The sequence below is a fragment of the Suricata suricatta genome, chromosome 7 (genome assembly GCF_006229205.1).
Source record: "Suricata suricatta isolate VVHF042 chromosome 7, meerkat_22Aug2017_6uvM2_HiC, whole genome shotgun sequence".
NCBI classification, from domain to species: Eukaryota; Metazoa; Chordata; class Mammalia; order Carnivora; family Herpestidae; genus Suricata; species Suricata suricatta.
Genome location: NC_043706.1, coordinates 5,087,052 through 5,104,856, shown reverse-complemented (window position 1 = coordinate 5,104,856; position 17,805 = coordinate 5,087,052). Strand labels below are relative to the sequence as shown.

Sequence of the window (17,805 nt, the reverse complement as noted above, 5' to 3'; positions counted from 1 at the left end):
GCCACGGCTCCCGCGGCACCTGAAGTAACTTCCTGACTCCGGGCGCCGGCACCCCGCCGCCCCTCGGCTCACGCTGCAGGCGGCGCGGCGGACGCGGGGGAGCAGCACCGCCGTCCCACCGGCTCCCCGCCACCGTCCTGTCACCGCGCACTCACCCGTGTACACTCACCCCTCACACGCGTTCGGCTCACACGCGCGCACTCTCACCCACGCACACACGCGGCGCCCGCCCTCCCACGACATCTCCGCCCCCTCTTTCCCTCACCCGGACTGAGCCCCAGAGGAGCGACCCCGGCCCAGTACCGCGCCGAGCTGTCGGAACCGCGGGCCGGGCAGCAGCGGTCTGAGGGGACCCCAGCCTGGGACGCCCCCGCGCCGCGCAGCAGCTTCCACAGCAGCGCCAGCGCCGAAAGAGGCGCCCGCGATTCAGCGCCTTTAGTTCCGTGGTTATCACGGCGGAGCGCCAGCGCGCATGCGCCCCCAAATACGGGCGGAAGGGGCGGAAGAAGGAGCGGAAGGGGCGGAAGGGGCTGCACTGCTGGCCCAATCCGCTCGCCTTCTGGAACTTGGGTCCCCGCGGGGCCACCTCCCAGCTACAGGGGACCTAGTGTAAGAAGCCATTCTGAACTCCAAAGATGAGGAAACTCCTTGTGAGGTAAGGCGGGATTGCAAGGCGTCCCGCCGCCAGATGGGATAGATGTCTATGCCCCACTCAATTATTTTTGCTGGAGCACAAACCCCCAAGGCACCTGGCTGACTGGTATCGGAGTGACTTGTCCTCTTATCTTAAAATATGCTAATTGTACCTTGTGAAGGAACTTATTATAGGAATTTCTTCTTTTGTGTTTATGGAATCAAGTATTATATTTCCTGAGAAATCTATTTTTCTTCCGCTCAAGAAAACAAGCTATTGACCCTGCTCACAAAAACCAACTTCTGCCTTTGCTATGCTAAAAAGTGTAAGACCCCCTTGGGTCAGATTGACCCTTATGGTGAAAAAAAAAAAACCAAACCAAAAACACATTGTTTTACTCTCCAACCTTGGTTAATAATTAAAGGTTGAGCGATTGGGCTTGTAACAGGGTGATGATAAAGACCACCAAACACCCAACAGAAGCGAGGCAAGATTTTATTTACCGCCGAGCCAAACCTGATCTCCCTGGTTAAGGAGCAGAGAATGGCCCCCAACAAAGGTAGCAGTGAGCTTATATTGACTTTAGCAAGGCTGCAAACATCATCATTTAGTTAACCAAATAAGTTTGCAGCATTGCAGGATATCCAGTCACATTTTAACAAACAGACAGTAGTTCTGGCGGGACCCTATCAGTTTTAAAGTTCTTTGACTTAAGAGGGTTTTGAAATGACCAATTGTAGTTAGGCACTCCAGGTTCTGTGAGATAGTGAATAGGTGACTTTCCACATGTATGCTTTGTCTCCTCAGCTTCAAACAGGGGGGCGGGCATGCAAATTATGACCTAAGTTGTCTGTTTAGAAAGCAGGCAAATTAATAGGCTAGGTTAGCACATTCCAATAATTTCAACAGAGAGCCACGTAGTGGTCACCACACCACATAGTTGAACAGTGAACAGAGAGAAACATTTGCAAAGCAATTTACAGAAGCCAAAACAGCAAGTTAATGATTTTCAATTCTGGGGCGCCTGGGTAGCTCAGTCGGTTAAGCCTCCGACTTCAGCTCAGGTCAGATCTCACGTTCGTGGGTTCAAGCCCCATGTCTGGCTCTGTGCTGACAGCTAGCTGAGAACCGGGAGCCTGCTTCCGGTTCTGTGTCTCCTTCTCTCTCTGCCCCCTCTCATGCTCTGTCTCTCTCTGTATAAAAAATAAATAAAACATTAAAAAAATTTTTTTAAATGATTTTCCATATTTTACTCAGTTTGCTATCCTACAACAGGCTCTGCAAAGCCACTAAGGTGCAACTATTGATGTAACCTAAAGGCTAACTTGTTTAAGATGCTGTTAAGCAACCCCACCCCTTTACTAAGACCTGGCCAAGGCAAGGTCAACAGGTGAAAGTCACCTAGTTACTGCCCCGGGGTATGTCGCTTTCTAACTATGATTGGTCATTTTAAGAGATAAAGAACTTTAAAATAATAGGATCAGCCAACAGCTAATGGTTGTGTGTTGTAATATAATTGGCTATAATGAAATGCTGTAATTGTAATTAGTTAGTAACAGAATCACTTATTTTGTCTTGCCAAAACCCTTTATAACCCTGAGCTCTGGCTTGGCGGGGCTCTCTTCCAGGGACTCTCAAGAGCTCAGAAGGGGCCAAACTAAAATAAAACCCAAGTAATCAACTCCAGTTTCTTGTGGATTCTATTCTCGGTGATGCACCCCCGAAAGGGAGGATTAACAAAACATTGCCTTGTGTTTGAATTCTTCATTCCCCATATTATAAACATCCAACTCACCTACATCAATATCTACTGATCAGACATCTGCATCAGTCTTCTACCAATCTATGTTCTGGGAATTTTTTACATGCCAAAGAATTTGTCATCAGAAATCGTTGTCTAAGGCAAATGCCACTTCTATCCTGGCACCATACATTTTTTTTTCCATAAATAAAGATGGCTCTCAGGTCAGTGCAGAGATGCCGTCTGGTTATCAGAAAGAAACTGGAGGCGCGCTCTCTCTCTCTCTCTCTCTCTCTCTCTCTCTCTCTCTCTGTCTCTGTCTCTCGCTGACACCAGCCATCCATCAGGAATCTCTGGACTTGCTGGAGCTGGACTCTGACAAGTGGCACCCAAACATGGAGCTGAAGGTAAGCCCTTTCCCTTTCTCCTTTGATTTTTCGGGACAGTTAGGACTCCACCATAGGGGGCTGCAAACCCCTCTGTAGAGGTAGGCAAGGTTACAGTGGTCCATAGGATCAGAACTTGAGAAGCTATGGGCCATAGGAATCTAAAGAAAGCAGACTCTATAGACGTGACTCAAAGCCTGCTTTCAAAGAAGGGGTCAAGATACCGCCCCAGCAAGTTGCATGTTTTTTATGTTTTGTACAAAAGTGATGTCCATGATTCCCAGAGAAAGGAACTGTTAATGCATTGACTTGGAATAAGGTAGGAGATTAAATAAAACAGTATTTTAGCTTAAGGGGCCCAAAAAATCCCGGTAATATCCATTCACTATGTAACTTCATATGGGAAGGTTTGGATCTCCAGTTAGAAGTAGGTAGATTGGCTAAAACTGAGAAAGATTGTACTTTCCCTGTCACTCCCAAAATAATATTCCTAACGACATAGACGAAAAAGGACAGGATAGATGGCCTCTCCCCCATAAAGGATAAGGGCAATTCGGAAACAACAGCCAATGACTATAGAAAGAAAAATTGGACATTTCCCATACAGGCTAAAGAAACTTCACTTAAACAAATAGGTGAAATCAGGGAGCTGCCCTCCAGACCACCTCCTCCCCCTCTGTTATCCAATTCAAATAGATTATGGGTTGACATTAGAGAGGCCTAACTAGGGGCGCCTGGATGGCTCAGTCCGTTAAGTGTCCGACATGGGTTCAGGCTCAGTATCTGCTGGGAATGAGGGAGCACCAGTATTTCCGAACAATCAAGGCCTGTTTAGAGTCTCCTGAGGCTGAAAAGCAGAGCGTTTTCCAGCTCTGAGGCTCTACACTCACCCTCTCCCTGGCCATGGTGACCATGATGGCGCTGCTCAGGCCCCGCTGATCTGTCCCCTTCAGGAGGAAGTGGTGCGTGCCCACCTGAAGCCCGCTCACGGTGGCCACAGCCTCGTCCATATTCTCTGTTTCCACCACTGGGGCGTCTGCAAACGGGGGGCGGGACCAGGAAAGGCAGCAGGATGGAGTACACTGATTACAGCGGGCGGGATGTCTGTCCTAATACAAGTCCCCTTTTTCAGCCAAACCCCGTGCCAACTACAGAAGTCTGAGAGAACATTTTGTCCACATCAATTCTCTACTTCAGCACACAGGTCATAAGTTAATGCCTCTTTTAGATCAAAGAAATTATTTATGTCTTCAGAGCAAATTCAGCGTGTAAACCACAAAGAACATCACAGGAAACAGGACGTCTGCTGTCTGCAGGCACCCAGATGATGGAGTGGAGGGGGGGGGCTCCCTAGGGCCCTGTGCGGTCCTCCCGCACCTCTCCTGTCCTCACCCACAGCAGGCCGGCCCATCCGCCACCACAGCTGCACCTCCCTGCTCGGCCAGCCAGTATCTAACTGTCCACACTAGCGTGTCTACTCTGCAGTAGCCGTGCTCAGACACTTCCAGAAAGGTGCTGAACTCCAGACACCCCAGCACGCTCAAGCTGAACGCCTAATCCACACTCTCCCAAGTCGTGGTGATGCTGGCACGCGGGCAGGGTGTGGGCACTGACTGACTTGTGCCCAGGGCGGTGCTCCCCACTGGGAAGATCAGTTCCTCCTCCGGGTGCCATGGCCACTGGGGGCCTGTGGTTTCTTGAGTTAGAGAAATGCTGTGAGAAAGGATTATCCTTTTGCATTACTCTGCAGTCCCCTGATTTTTTAATGTTTACTTATTTTGAGGGCGGTGGGAGGCCCGGGAAGGGGAGATCCCAAGCAGGCTCTACACTGGGGCGGGAGCGGGACAGAAGCTAGTTGACATCAGCGTGAGCACACCTGTCCTGTCAGGCAGGACTGACTCCCTGTCCTCTGTGTAGCCCCGTGCCCAGCACAGGGCCTGCTACCGACAAATGCTCCAACATTTAGGTTACATGCTGAACAAAAGTAGAAGGCTGAGGCCTGGCTGCCTCAGTCTATACAGCACACGACTCCTGATCTCAGGGTGGTAAGTTCGAGCCCCACAACGAGTGCAGAGATTACTTAAATATAAAATCTTTTTAAAAATTAAAAAATCCTAAAAGGTATGAAGTGCCACTGATATAAAATACTACTGATATTGACATCGAGATAAATAGACTTCCAGGTAAAAAAAAAAAAGCAGTTGAGTAGTCAAACACTAAGGGGGCAGTTAATATCTGGATGAGTCCCATCTTCCCTGTCCCACTCAGTAAACTTCACTGGTCCAGTGGCTTCTCTTGCCCTTAGGATAAAACAGGTACATGACCAACCATGTGCCAGTGCCCTGACAGTGCACCCTGCCTCCCCTTCGAGGGGTCCTAACCCCCCACCCCCACGCTCTCCCTCAAGAGCATCCACAGACAGCCTAATCCCCTGCCCCCCATTCTCCCCCACGAGAGCTTCTGCAGGCCTCCTCACCCCTGCCACCCATGCTCCCACATCCTCGCCACTTTCTCTCATTTCACTAAATTATTCTTTTAAAAAAAATTTTTTTTACATTTATTCACCTTTGAGAGACAGAGACAAAAGACAGGTGGGGGAGAGGCAGAGAGAAAAAGACACAGAATCTGAGGAAGCTCCAGGCTGTTAGCACAGAGCCCAACTCAGGGCTCAAGCCCAGGAACGGTAAGATCATGACCTGAGCTGAAGTCAGATGCTCCACCTACTGAGCCAACCAGGCACACGCACTAAATTTTCTTTAATTCTTTGAACCACCAGACTCTCTTTTGTCCTGTGGCTTTTATCCACATTGTTTGCTCTGCCTGAAACACTCTTCGTCTTCTCTCCCCAAAATCACCTGGAGAGAGACAACCCTGAGCTTCGGTAAGACTCACATGTGTCACCGGGCACCCACAGAGCCACCCAGGTCACAGAGGTGGGCTCCCCCATCCGGAGCAAAGCTGAGGCAGGCAGCCCTACAAGGCGTTTCCACTAATGTACGAGTCATGTTTACAGTCGTCTTGGTGACTGTCCCAGTTGATAAAAAGATCACCCCTCTGACATCTGAATCTGTGCACCACGAGGCTGTGATCTTGTTACTGTGGATAGTCTCTGAACATCCGCTGCAGAAGGGCAGCTTTGGGGAACAGCTGGCCCTGCGCCCAGCACTCACGGGGTCCCCTGGACACATGTTGGGCAGAGATGGATGAATTCAGGGGTGTGAGCTCTGGGCACAGAATTCTCAACAACTAAAGGAAAGAAAAATTTATTTTTATTTTAAGTAATTTCAACATCCAATATGGGACTGGATCTCAAAACCCTGAGATCAAGTGTCACACCCTCTTCCGACTGAGCCAACCAGGTGCCCCTGGAACATTGTTTTAACTAAGGAAATACAAAATAGCCCATCTTTCTGTGTTGTATCCAAACTCCTCTGAATCAGAATTATCAGCACAACAGAAGCAAATGTAGCACTTGCCCCAACTCTGAGGCAGGGGTGGCCACCGAGCAAGGACATCTGAAGAACTCATGGCTGTTTCAAGTTCACAAACCCAACCAGTTATTTTGAACTCATCGTAGCTGCAAAGTACTTTCCAGATACATCAGAAAGTAAGATGGGTATGTTTTCACAGGATAGCTGATTTCATCTTAAATACAAGTATATGTTGGACAGTGGAGATGGGGTTTGAAGAAAAAGAAAATGGTGGCAACGTAAGGTCAGATCTTTTTTCCATCAAGCTGTCAAGTAATAACTGGAAACTAATATTACTAAATTAAAACAAAAACGGAAAGAGTGCCTGGCTGGGTCAGTTGGTGGAGCATGCCACCATTGCTCTTATGAATGTGAGTTTAAGCCCCACATTGGATGTAGCGCTCACTTTATGAACCAGACGCAAAGCAACTGCACGAGCTAAGGCCGACCCTGTAGCGCTCACCTTAAATAGGGGGCATCTTGGTGGCTCAGTTGGTTAAATATCCGTCTTTGGCTCTGGTCATGATCTTGCAGTTTGTGAGTTCAAGCCCTGCAATGGGCTCTGTGATGAAAGCTCAGACTCCGAAGCCTGCTTTGAATTCTGTGTCTCTGCCGCTCACCTACTGGTGCTCTGTCTCTGTGTCTCAAAACATGAATAAACATTTTAAAAAATTAAATAAATAGAATAAGGAAAACATAATAATATTAACATATATAAAAATATAATAAAATTAAATCTTAAAGCAAACCACCAAATAATATAACTTCAAAAACAGCAAGCTGGTTAGCAATAAAAATAAATAGTTCTGGCCATTCACCAAAAGAAGAACAAGCAAACAGCTCACTTACACTCATGTCCACACAAAATACCCACAGTAAAAGTATCCATGTTATCATGTCTTTAGAAAAATATATTTAAGATCCGAGCAGATGAAAAGCTAGATGCAAAAAGCTCTCAAAAAGAGACCACAAGATCCAGAAAAGAGGACACTGAAATTTCTAAAAAATATGAGAAACAAAATAAGGAAAATATTCCTGAAAATAAAGTTTATGTTGGATTATTTTTCAGGTTTCTCCCAATACTAAAATAGTATGTCTTTTTCTCTTTTTTAAAAAATTTTTTAATGTTTTATTTATTTTTGATACAGAGAGAGACAGAGCATGAGAGGGGTAGGGGCAGAGAGAGAGGGAGACAGAACAGGAAACAGGCTCCAGGCTCAAAGCTAGCTGTCAGCACAGAGCCCGACACAGGGCTGGAACCCATGAACATGAGATCTGACCTGAGCCGAAGTTGAAGGCTCAACCGACTGAGCCACCCAGGTGCCCCTAAAATAGTATTTCTATAGCAAACGCTGGGTCAAACATTCTCCAAAGGAGCCTCAAGGTCAAGCTGCCGACACAGGACCCACTTAAGTGCTGTTCCATGCTTATAGAGAATGTGTGAGGGGAAAGGAACTTCGTTTTGAAGACTTGTGAATTTCAGTGGGCTGCAAGTAGTCGTAATCTATCAGATAATCTTACAAAAAGAGTTTCTAGATTTAACTGCCCCCCCTACACACATAGCAATACTTTAGGTAGGTAGGTAGGAAGGTAGGAAATGTGTGAGCAGAAAAACAGATAGGCAAATATACCTACGGATGGATAGATGGATCGTTGGGGGGTGGTGGGGGGTGGATTGGCGAATGGATGGGCAGATGGATGGTTACTTGGGTGGGTGCAAAGATTGAGGGGGGTTGGGCGGGCTGGTGGGTGGACAGACGGGTGGATGGGTACATCGTTGGGAGGACAGGTAGGTGGATGGACAGACAAGTAAAAGTCTGAAGGCAGGATAGAGAACTTGCCTGCATGGCCACCTCTTTGCTCTCTCTCCCAGGACCCAGGGACCACTCAGAGAGGATAATCTGGTGCTCATCACTGCTGATTTCCATTCAACATGATGGAGTTTTGGGGCAAAGGCATTGAGGATGGTTCACAGAACTGGTGACGATGAGGACTGCAGCTATGGAGCTGCTGGCTCCCCCCGAGGTTGTGACAGTCAGTCTAAGAAAGGAGAGGAAGCCCTTGTGCTTCGGGAAGACGCCAAGTCTTAGAGCAAATGGTCTCTTTGGTCTCCTTATGACACAACTCTCAGGACAACTCAGAACAGGTATAAACAGGAATTTGAGGAGGAAGCTGAGAAAAGAACAGAGACTTGAGGTTTTCTTATTTGTTGCTGTAGATTTACTTTATTTTTAGCAAGTAATGATGGAGTTTTATCTTCGATGGGTTTCCAGACGCTAGAATAAGAAACCTTCCTCGGCCAACACAGGAGCCTCTCTCTTGTACCAGAGGCCGAGAATGTGTCGGCTTTAAGTACCACATTCAGGCCTGCGCACTTAGGGACAGTAAATCATTCATCAACCGTCATCTACAAAGCTTTTGTATTTTTTAATTTCTTCCTGTTAAAGGACACAGGTCTGAACCAAACTGACTCCATGACAGGCTTTAAGTTTCCCCTCTAACCTTAAAGGCCTAAGTTTCAGTTTCCCTGAAACTAGCAGGCAGTTACACATTTCTCAAGGCAAGAGAGACCACCCTTATAAACACCCAATCAGGAAAAGCCAGCCACCACCTTCCAAACTCCTGAAAGTGAGGCCAGTATAGATTGGACTCTGTTGACTGATGCTAAAGTTAACCCGTTAGTCACTGAACAAGACCCTGGGCTCGCTCTGTAATTGGTTAGTTTCAAAACTACTCTAAATATTGTAATTGGGTCCCATCAAAACTAATGAACGCTCTAAACAATGTGTATGGTTAAAGTTGCTGCCAATGCTGTTAAATGATAATGATTGGATCACTGTACCTATGTCACAATTTCTTGTAATTCCCCCTTCCCAAACCACATAAAAACCCTGCTCAGCCCTTGTTCGGGGGACTCTTTGCACGAATCCACTGAGCTGGTGACGTCTGAGAGACCAAACTTAAGCCCGTAATAAAAAAGCCCTTTGCTTCTGCATGCATGACTCAGTCTCCCTGGTGGTCTCTGGTCCTAGAGGATATTGCGATCTAGGCATAACACCTGGAGGATTTAATACAATTATGTTTTCTGGACACTCCTTCCAGGACAATGTTAGGATCAAGCACTTTCAAATACAAATGATGCTTGACTGACACGAGACAACAACGAGAAGGACACTGACGCTCTTATGGTGAACTAGCTCCTGATGTTAATGGACAGCGAAATACGGTCCCATCGTCCTTCCAGGATAAAGGGGTCAGTTCTGAATGGTGATGAGGGTGAATCAGGTGTTAATAGGAACCTGACCCTGAAGCCATGGGAAGAGCACAAGCATCTCCTGTAGCAAGGGTGTGTTCAGGGTCCATGTGGTCACGGCCGAGTACGCTGTGCGCCCTCTCTCACTACTCCCCAGACTCCATATGACCAAAGCTGCACTCCAGCTCCAACAGCGAACCAAGTGTCAAGTCCTCCCTCCTCAGCCAGGCTGCAGGATGTGTCCAGGGCCCCTATGGGAACTGCTTCCTGGTAAAATGGAGACAGCAGCAGCAACCGACCTCAAGAAGACGATGAATTGCATAAAATTGAGATGGGAAGGAGGTGAGACGGCACAGTCGCAGGGGGAGCCTAGGCTCACCTCTTCCCTGAAACAGCCAGGTAAGTATCAAGTCATCCTCAACACCAGGAAATCTATCTGAGGACTGAAGGATCAGACCCCACATCTACAGGGAGAGAAGAGGCCGCATCATGGAGGGTAAGAGAAGAGGAGACCAAGCAATCATGGATGCTGCAGAGAAGACCTGATCACAGAAAGAGGAGAGAAGGATGGAGAGACAGAGAGAGAGTGAGAGAGCAGCATACAGGGGGTCACACACAAGAAAAGCACTCCCCCCAAACCGATGACTGGGAGAGCGAGAGGGGTCAACTGTCAGGGAGCCCCAAGCCTTGGGTCTCCAGAGACGTCAGGCCGGGCAGGCATGCAGTTCAGCAGGCACAGCAGGCTCCTGTGGAGAGGGGAGGGGGCCCGGAGCAGCCAGTGCCTTCTGAGGGTCCCGTGGGTCTTGTTGGGAGAGACAGCTCCCTTCCTTGGAGTGCATCTCGGAGGGGCGGCACTGCCTCTCTGGGGACCAAGAGTCCACGAGCTCCATTGAGCCACCAGGTTCCTGAGCACATGGGGTAGGGACACCTGCTGAGGGCAGCTAATCTGGAAAATGGCTTCTTGCAGAGCTTTCCTCTATACACCAAGCGCTTGTGCATTCATGTACCTGACCTGCTGGGACAAGCAGCATCAGCTCCAGTGCAGAGAGACCCTCACCCAGAGGATCAGCGTGGGTCCCTGAAGTTCTAGACCCCAGCTGGTGTATCTGAGAACAAATTCAGGTCTGCTGGGTAGCCAGGTGGCCCAGACACAGACAGGTGAAGACAGGGAACCGAGGGACACCTGGGACACATGAGGGGAGACTGTTCTCTCTTCCGTAGGAGCTTCCTGGACCGGGCAGATGCTCTCCCCCCACCTCGGCAGACATCAGCATGGGGAGACCAATGGGCAGCATGTCTCACCCACCACAGAGGCCTGAGCCACATTCACCAATCCCCACCTCCCTGTATTCTGCAGGTGCTTCTGGATTAGGACAAGGGTGCCTGAGAGCCAGAGCAGCAGTGGGCCCCTCCCCCAGAAGACCCCACAAACACCCCCCACACGCATGCATCAAGTCTACTAACCACAGAGTGCTGCAGAGCTTCCGCTCTGCTGGAAACTGGATCTGGTTTCTTAGCAAGCAGACTAAAGTACACCTAGTTACAACTCACCACACTCTGGCCAAGGACCAAACACTGCCCATGGCAGGCAAAGAGAAACTCTGCAGAGGACTGACCTGAGGGAAGGAAAAGCCAAAACACTGTAACTGAGTGCCCACAGCACACACCAGACACAGCTTGCAAGGCACCAAGCTCTGGACACCATATGACCGCTTCTTTGTACAGCCATTATTCTCAGGAGGAGAAAATGTAACAGGTTTTCCTAACACACAGAAGATGGCGACCTTGACAAGATGCCAAGATGGAGGAATTCATCCCAAAAGAAAGAACAATAAAGATCACAGCTAGGGACCTAACTGAAACTTATATAAGTAATATCCCTGATTCAGAATTTAAAACGATAATCATCAGGACACTAGCTGGGCTTGAGACAAGCACAGAAGACACCAGGGAGTCCCTTACTACAGATGAAGGATGTAAAAACTAGTCAGCACAAAATAAAAAATGCAATAACTGAGATGAAAACTACCTGGATGCAATGACCACAAAGATCGAAGAATCAGAGGAACAAATAAGTGATATAGAAGATAAAATTATGGAAATAAATGAAGCTGAAAAGGAAAAGAGAAATCTTAAATCATGAAAGTACACTTACAGAACTCAGTGATTCCATAAAGCATGATAACATTCAGATCATAGGATTTCCAAAGGAAGAAGAAATGGTAAAAGATGCAGAAGGGTTATTCAAGCAAATTATAGCTGAAAGCTTCCTAATCTGGGGAAGGAAACAAACATCCAAATACAGAAGGCACAGAGAACTCTCACCAAAATCAGCAAAAGTAGGTGGATACTTCAAAAAGACAGAGATAAGGAAGGAATCCTGAAAGCAGCAAAAGAAAGAAATACTTAATCTAAAAGGAAGAAATATAAGGGTAGCAGCAGATCTCTCAAAAAAAAAAAAACCGTGGCAGGCCAGAAAGGAGTGGCACAATATACTCAAAGTGCTGAAGGGGAAAAAATATGTAGCCATGAATACTCTATCCAGTAAGGCCAGCATTCAGAAGAGAAGAGATAGGGTTTCCCAGACAAACAAAACCTAAAGGAGTTCATGACCACTAAACCAGTCCTGTAACAAATATCATTGAGAATTCTCTGAGTAGGAATTAAAAACCGAAAGCAAAAGAGAAAATTTCCTGAAATCAATTTACAGGTATTATAATGGCACTAAATTTGTATTTGTCAATAATCAAACTGAACGTTAACAGACTATATGCTCCAATCAAATGACATAGGGTATCAGAATGGATAAAAAACAAGACCCATCTGACAATGCATACAGGAGACCCATTTTAGATGTAAAGACACCTACAGATTGAATGCGTGGATGGAGAAACATTTATCAAGCTAAGGAATGTCAAAAGAAACCCAGGGTACCTGTATTCATATCCGACAAACTACGTTTAAAACCACAGGCTGTAACAAGAGATGGAGAAGGGCTCTATATCATCATAAAGGGGTTTGTCCAACAAGATCTAACAACTGTAAATATTTAAGCCCCCAACTTGGAGCTCCCAAATAGATACATTAATAACAAACATAAAAAAGCTAATTGTTAATACTACAATAATAGTGGGAGACTTCAATACCGCCCTTACAGCCATGGACACATCATCTAAGCAGAAAAACAACAAGGAAAGCATGGCTTTGAATGACACCCTGGACCAGAAGGGCTTAACAGATATGTTCAGAGCATTTCATCCTAAAGCAGCAGAATACACATTCTTGCCAAACATACGTGGTGCATTCCACAGAACAGATCATATACTAGGTCACAAATCAGCCCTCGAGAAATAAAAAAGATGGAGAACATACTATGTGTATTTTCCAACCGCAAAACTATGAAACTTGAAGTCAACTACAAGAACAAATTTGGAAAGACCACAAATACATGGAGTTTAAAGAACATACTACTTAAGAATGAATCGGCTAACCAGGAAATTAAAGAAGAAATAAAAAATACATGGAAGCAAATGATGAAAACACGAGATTTGAAAAACCTCTGGGATGCAGCAAAGGCAGTCATAAAAGGGAAATATATAGGAATACAGGACTGCCTCCAGAAGCAATAAAAATCTCAAATACACAACTAACCTTGCACCTAAAAGAGCCAGAAAAGGAACAACAAATGGAGCCTAAGCCAGCAGAAGAAGGGAATAAAGATTAGAACAGAAATAGGTTATATAGAAACAAAAAACCCCAACAAGAGTAGAAAAGATCAATGAAACTAGGTGCTGGGTTTTTAAAAGAGTTAATAAAATTGATAAACTCCTAGCCAGACTTATCAAAAAAAAAAAAAAAAAGAGAAAGGTATCAAACAAAAATACCATGAATTAGAGAGATCACAAGCAACAACAGAGAAATACAATTATAAGAGCATACTACAAAAATTATATGCCAACAAATTGGGCAACCTGGAAGAAACGGACAAATCCCTATAAATAAATAAATTACCAAAACTGAAACAGGAAAAAACAGAAAATTTAAACAGACCCAAAACCAGCAAAGAAATCGAATGGGTAATAAAAAATCTCCCACCAAACAAGAATCCTGGACCAAATGGCATCCCAGGGGAATTCCACCAGATATTTCAAGAAAAGTTAATAGCTATTTTTCTCAAACTGTTCCACAAAACAAACAATGAAGGAAAACTTTCCAACTCATTCGACGAGGGCAGCATTGGCTTGATTCCAAAACCAAAGACCCCACAAAAAGAGGAATTACAGGCCAATATCCCTGGTAATCATAGATGCAAAAATTCTCAATAAGATAACAGTAAATCAAATCCAACAGTGCATTAAAAAATTTATTCACCCACATCAAGTGGGATTTATTCCCGGGCTGTAAGTGTGGTTTAATATTTCCAAATCAATCAACATGATACACCATGTTAAAAAAAAGAAAGGATAAGGACCACATGATTCTCTCAATAGATGCAGCAAAAGCATGTGACAAAGTACAACACCCATGCTTGATAAAAACTCTCCCCAAAGGAGGGACAGATGGGACATACCTCAATATCATGAAAGCCATATACAGAAGAGGCATAAATGCATTTCACAAAGTAAAAGAAGCCAATCTGAGGAGGCTCCTTAATGTATTATTCCGACTAATGACATTCTGGAAGAGGCAAAACTCTGAAGACAATAAACAGATCAGTGTTGGTCAGGGAGGGGACAGTGGAAACAGACAAAATAGTGGACCACAGAGCATATTTAGGGCAGAGAATATGACAGGTGTCTGCGTGATACCTATGTATGAGACGATGACAGCTATGTGCCACTACGCATCTGTCCAAACCCACAGAACGCCGGACAGCAAGAGGGAACCCGAAGGCTGTAGGCTTGAACGACAGACTTCAACTGGATAGGACGCGGTAGTGTGGATTCACCCTGGGTAAAATGCATGCAATGCTCTGAGTGATGCTGACGATGGGGGCGGCTAGGCACACGTCGGGGCAGAAGGCATATGGGATCCTTTATCCCAACAAATTTGACAACGGAGATGCAATAGGCAGATTTCGTGCAAATTACAACTTACGAAACATTACAAGAAAAAAACCAGAAAACCTAAGCATTTGACTCTTGGTTTTGGCTCAAGTCATGATCTCTCAGACGATGAGATTAAGTCCCAAATGCAGATCTGCATGGAGAGCACAGAACCCTCTTGGGATTTTCTCTCTCCCCCTCTCTCTGTCCCTCTCTTATTCATACTCTCTCACTCTCAATAAAGAAAAATAAGTAAGTAAGTAAATACATACATATATAAATAAGCAAGCATTTAAAAAAAATAATAAATACCATCTATTTAAAAAACAAAACAAAAAACCTTTTCCAAAATAAAAACTTCGAGCACAGGAGATTGTACTGGTAAATGCCACAAACATTCAAGGAAGAAATACCACCATTTGTTCACAGATGTTTCAGGAAGAGAAGGAGGAACAGATCAGTGGCCAACTAGCTTTCTTCGGGCAGTGTGAGCCTCATATGCAAACGTGACAGAGACCTTGCAAAAGGACAGAAAAAGGCATAGACCAATACCATACATGCAGACAGGCAAAAAACCCTTAACCGAAATACTAGCAAGGTTAATCCAAGACTAAATGAAAAGAATATCATGATCATTTAGCATTTACTCTGTGAATAAAGATTGATTTAACACTCAAAAATACCACACAATATATAAAAAGAACTGAAAACAGACCACAGATCTCAATATAAAACCTAGAACTACAAAAGTTCTAGAAAAAAAAAGGAAATTTTTACAGCCTTGGGATAGGCAATGGTTAGGTAAATAGAACACAAAAAGCATGAAACAAAAGAAGAAAAACTGATGAATCAGACTTAATTGAAATTCAACACTTTGGCGCTTTGGAAAATTAGGAAAATTAAAAGTCACATACTCACAATAAATATGAACAACACATATATACAATCATGAAATGGTGTCAGGGTACCTAGGTACGTCGGTCGGTTAAGCAACCAACTCTTAATTTCGGCTCAGGTCATGATCTCGTGGGTCGTGGGATCTAGCCCTGCATCAGGCTCTGGGCTGACAGTGTAGAGCCTGCTTGGGATTGTCTGTCTCCGCCCCTCCTCTAGTCTCTCTCTCTGTCAAAATAAATAAATGGTTAAAATAAAATAAAATAAATAAAATAAAATGAATGAGCACATTGTTTCAGAATGTAAACAGACTCTGACAACTAAGTGAAACAAAAAATACTATTTTTGTTATTATTTTTTTTGAGAAAGAGAGAGCAAGAGCGAGCGTGAACAGGGGAACGGGGCAGAGGAAGACTGTCAGGCAGACTCCACACTAAGCAGAGAGCCCCATGCAGGGCTCGATCCCAGGATCCTGGGATCATGACCTGAGCCAAAATCAAGAGTTGGACCCTCAACCAACTGAGCCACTCATGCACTCCAATAAAGTATTTAAAATAAGAAAAGGAGCGGCACCTGACTACCTCAGTCAGTGGATCATGCAAGTCTGGGTCTTGGAGTTGTGAGTACAGAGCCCATGTTGGGGTTAGTTTACTTAAAAAAAAAAATAAAGAGGAATTTAAAAACAAAACTAAGGATTCTTGGTTGGCTCAGTCAGTTAAGCGACCAACATCAGCCAAGGTCATGATCTCGTGGTTTGTGGGTTCGAGCCCCACATTAGGCCCTGTGCTGATAGCTCAGAGCCTGGAGCTGCTTTGGATTCTGTGTCTTCCTCTCTCTGTTCCTCCCCCACTCATGCTTTGCTTCTCTCCTTCTCAACAATACATAGATATAAGGAAAGGTTAAAAATTAAAATCAAAGAGGAAAAGTATTCTGCACAAAATAAGTTCTACGAATGGCCAATAAGCATCTGAAAATATGCCTAATGTCATTAGTCATCTGGAAAATGCAAACTAAAACCACAGTGAGATACTACTACAACCCATCAAATGAGGGAAAATTAAACAGACTGATTCTCCCAAGTGCTGGTGAGGATGCGGACGCTGAAGGTCTCATACACTCATGCACTGAAGTCTGGAAGGTAACACAGTACCCCCTCCGCAGGAGAGTTTCCCAACTTTTAAAATATTAAGCATAAACTCACCATAGAATCTGACCTTTCCACTCTGGGGTATTTACCCCAGAACATAAAAATATATGTCCACACAAAGACTTATATCAAATGTGATGGCAGCTTTATTTGTAATGTTCAAAGCAGTAACAGCCTGGGGCGCCTGGGTGACTTAGTCAGTTAAGCATCTGACTTTGGCTCAGGTCACGATCTCACCGTTCATGGGTTCAGGCCTCATGCACTGACGGCTCAGAGTCTGGAGTCTGCCTCAGATTCTGCATCTCCCTCTCTCTCTGTCCCTCCCCCACTCAAGCTTGGTCTCTCTCTCCTTCAAAAATTAATGACCATTAAAAAATTTTTTTAAGCTGGAAACAGTCCAAATGTCCATTCTAGATGGAAGGACACATAAATCATGGTACAACCTTATGTTGGCATATACTCAGGAGTAAAACAGAAATTAAAGGGGCACCTGGGTGGCTCTGTTGGTTAAGTGTCTGATTCTTGATTCCGGCTCAGGTCACGATCTCACAGTTCGTGACTTCAAGCCCCACTCTGGGCTCTGCGCTTAAGGCTCTGGAGCCTGCTTGGGATTCTGTCTCTCCCTCTCTGCCCGTCTCTTGTGCATGCATGCCCTCTCTCTCTCTCAAAATAACTTAAGAAATTAAAAAAAATATATTTATGACAAAAAGAAAAAGAATGAGAAAACAGATAAATCATACGACTTGGCCTTACTCTCTAAAGATAACAACTCTCTCTCTTTCAGAAGTCAACCCAGCACAGAGATGCCATCCGCATCCCACTCCTGACAATCAAAACCGAAAGGTTCCAATAACCAGGCACCTTTAGTGCGTATTCATCAGTGAGGATTTCACTCTGAAGGGGTTGCCAACCAAAACCCCCACGGAAGCCAAATCCGCCTCGCGACTCGGTCAAAGAGAGTACGGCACGGCGTATGTTACAGGCATCGATTTAAGGAAATGGTCAGGACACAAGTACTGGAAAGCACAGTCTAGGAGGGGAAACCACTTGCCTGAAAGTACAGTTTCCTGGAACAAGGTCAGACAGACGTAGGACAGGGGCCTGCGCTGGGGTCCCCTCTCCGAAGGGCCGTTAATTTCTTCCCAGCGAGAACTCACTATATTCGGGTCATCTGTACTTTCTAGAAAGATTTAAAAATTGTGAAACCTAGAGTGAAATGCAAGAAGAGTACACTT

The 17,805-nt window shown here is 45.2% G+C and overlaps 2 protein-coding genes and 1 long non-coding RNA gene across 3 annotated transcripts in view; 1 reads left to right on the top strand and 2 right to left on the bottom strand.

Annotated features, from left to right (window-relative positions):
• LOC115295647 (zinc finger protein 665-like) overlaps window positions 1–334 on the bottom strand; it is a 114,016-nt gene extending 113,682 nt beyond the window's left edge. Inside the window, exon 1 of the mRNA XM_029943749.1 lies at window positions 266–334. The gene's annotated coding sequence lies outside the window, so the exon portion shown is untranslated. The remainder of the gene's footprint in view (window positions 1–265) is intronic.
• Window positions 1–352, bottom strand: part of LOC115296524 (zinc finger protein 91-like) — an 80,479-nt gene extending 80,127 nt beyond the window's left edge. Inside the window, exon 1 of the mRNA XM_029944976.1 lies at window positions 266–352. The gene's annotated coding sequence lies outside the window, so the exon portion shown is untranslated. The remainder of the gene's footprint in view (window positions 1–265) is intronic.
• Window positions 353–598: 246 nt separating this feature from the next.
• Window positions 599–8,720, top strand: LOC115295658. The gene is made up of 3 exons (XR_003910511.1): window positions 599–655; window positions 2,712–2,782; window positions 8,105–8,720. It is a non-coding gene; the product is annotated as an uncharacterized LOC115295658 (long non-coding RNA).
• Window positions 8,721–17,805: the final 9,085 nt, after the last annotated feature.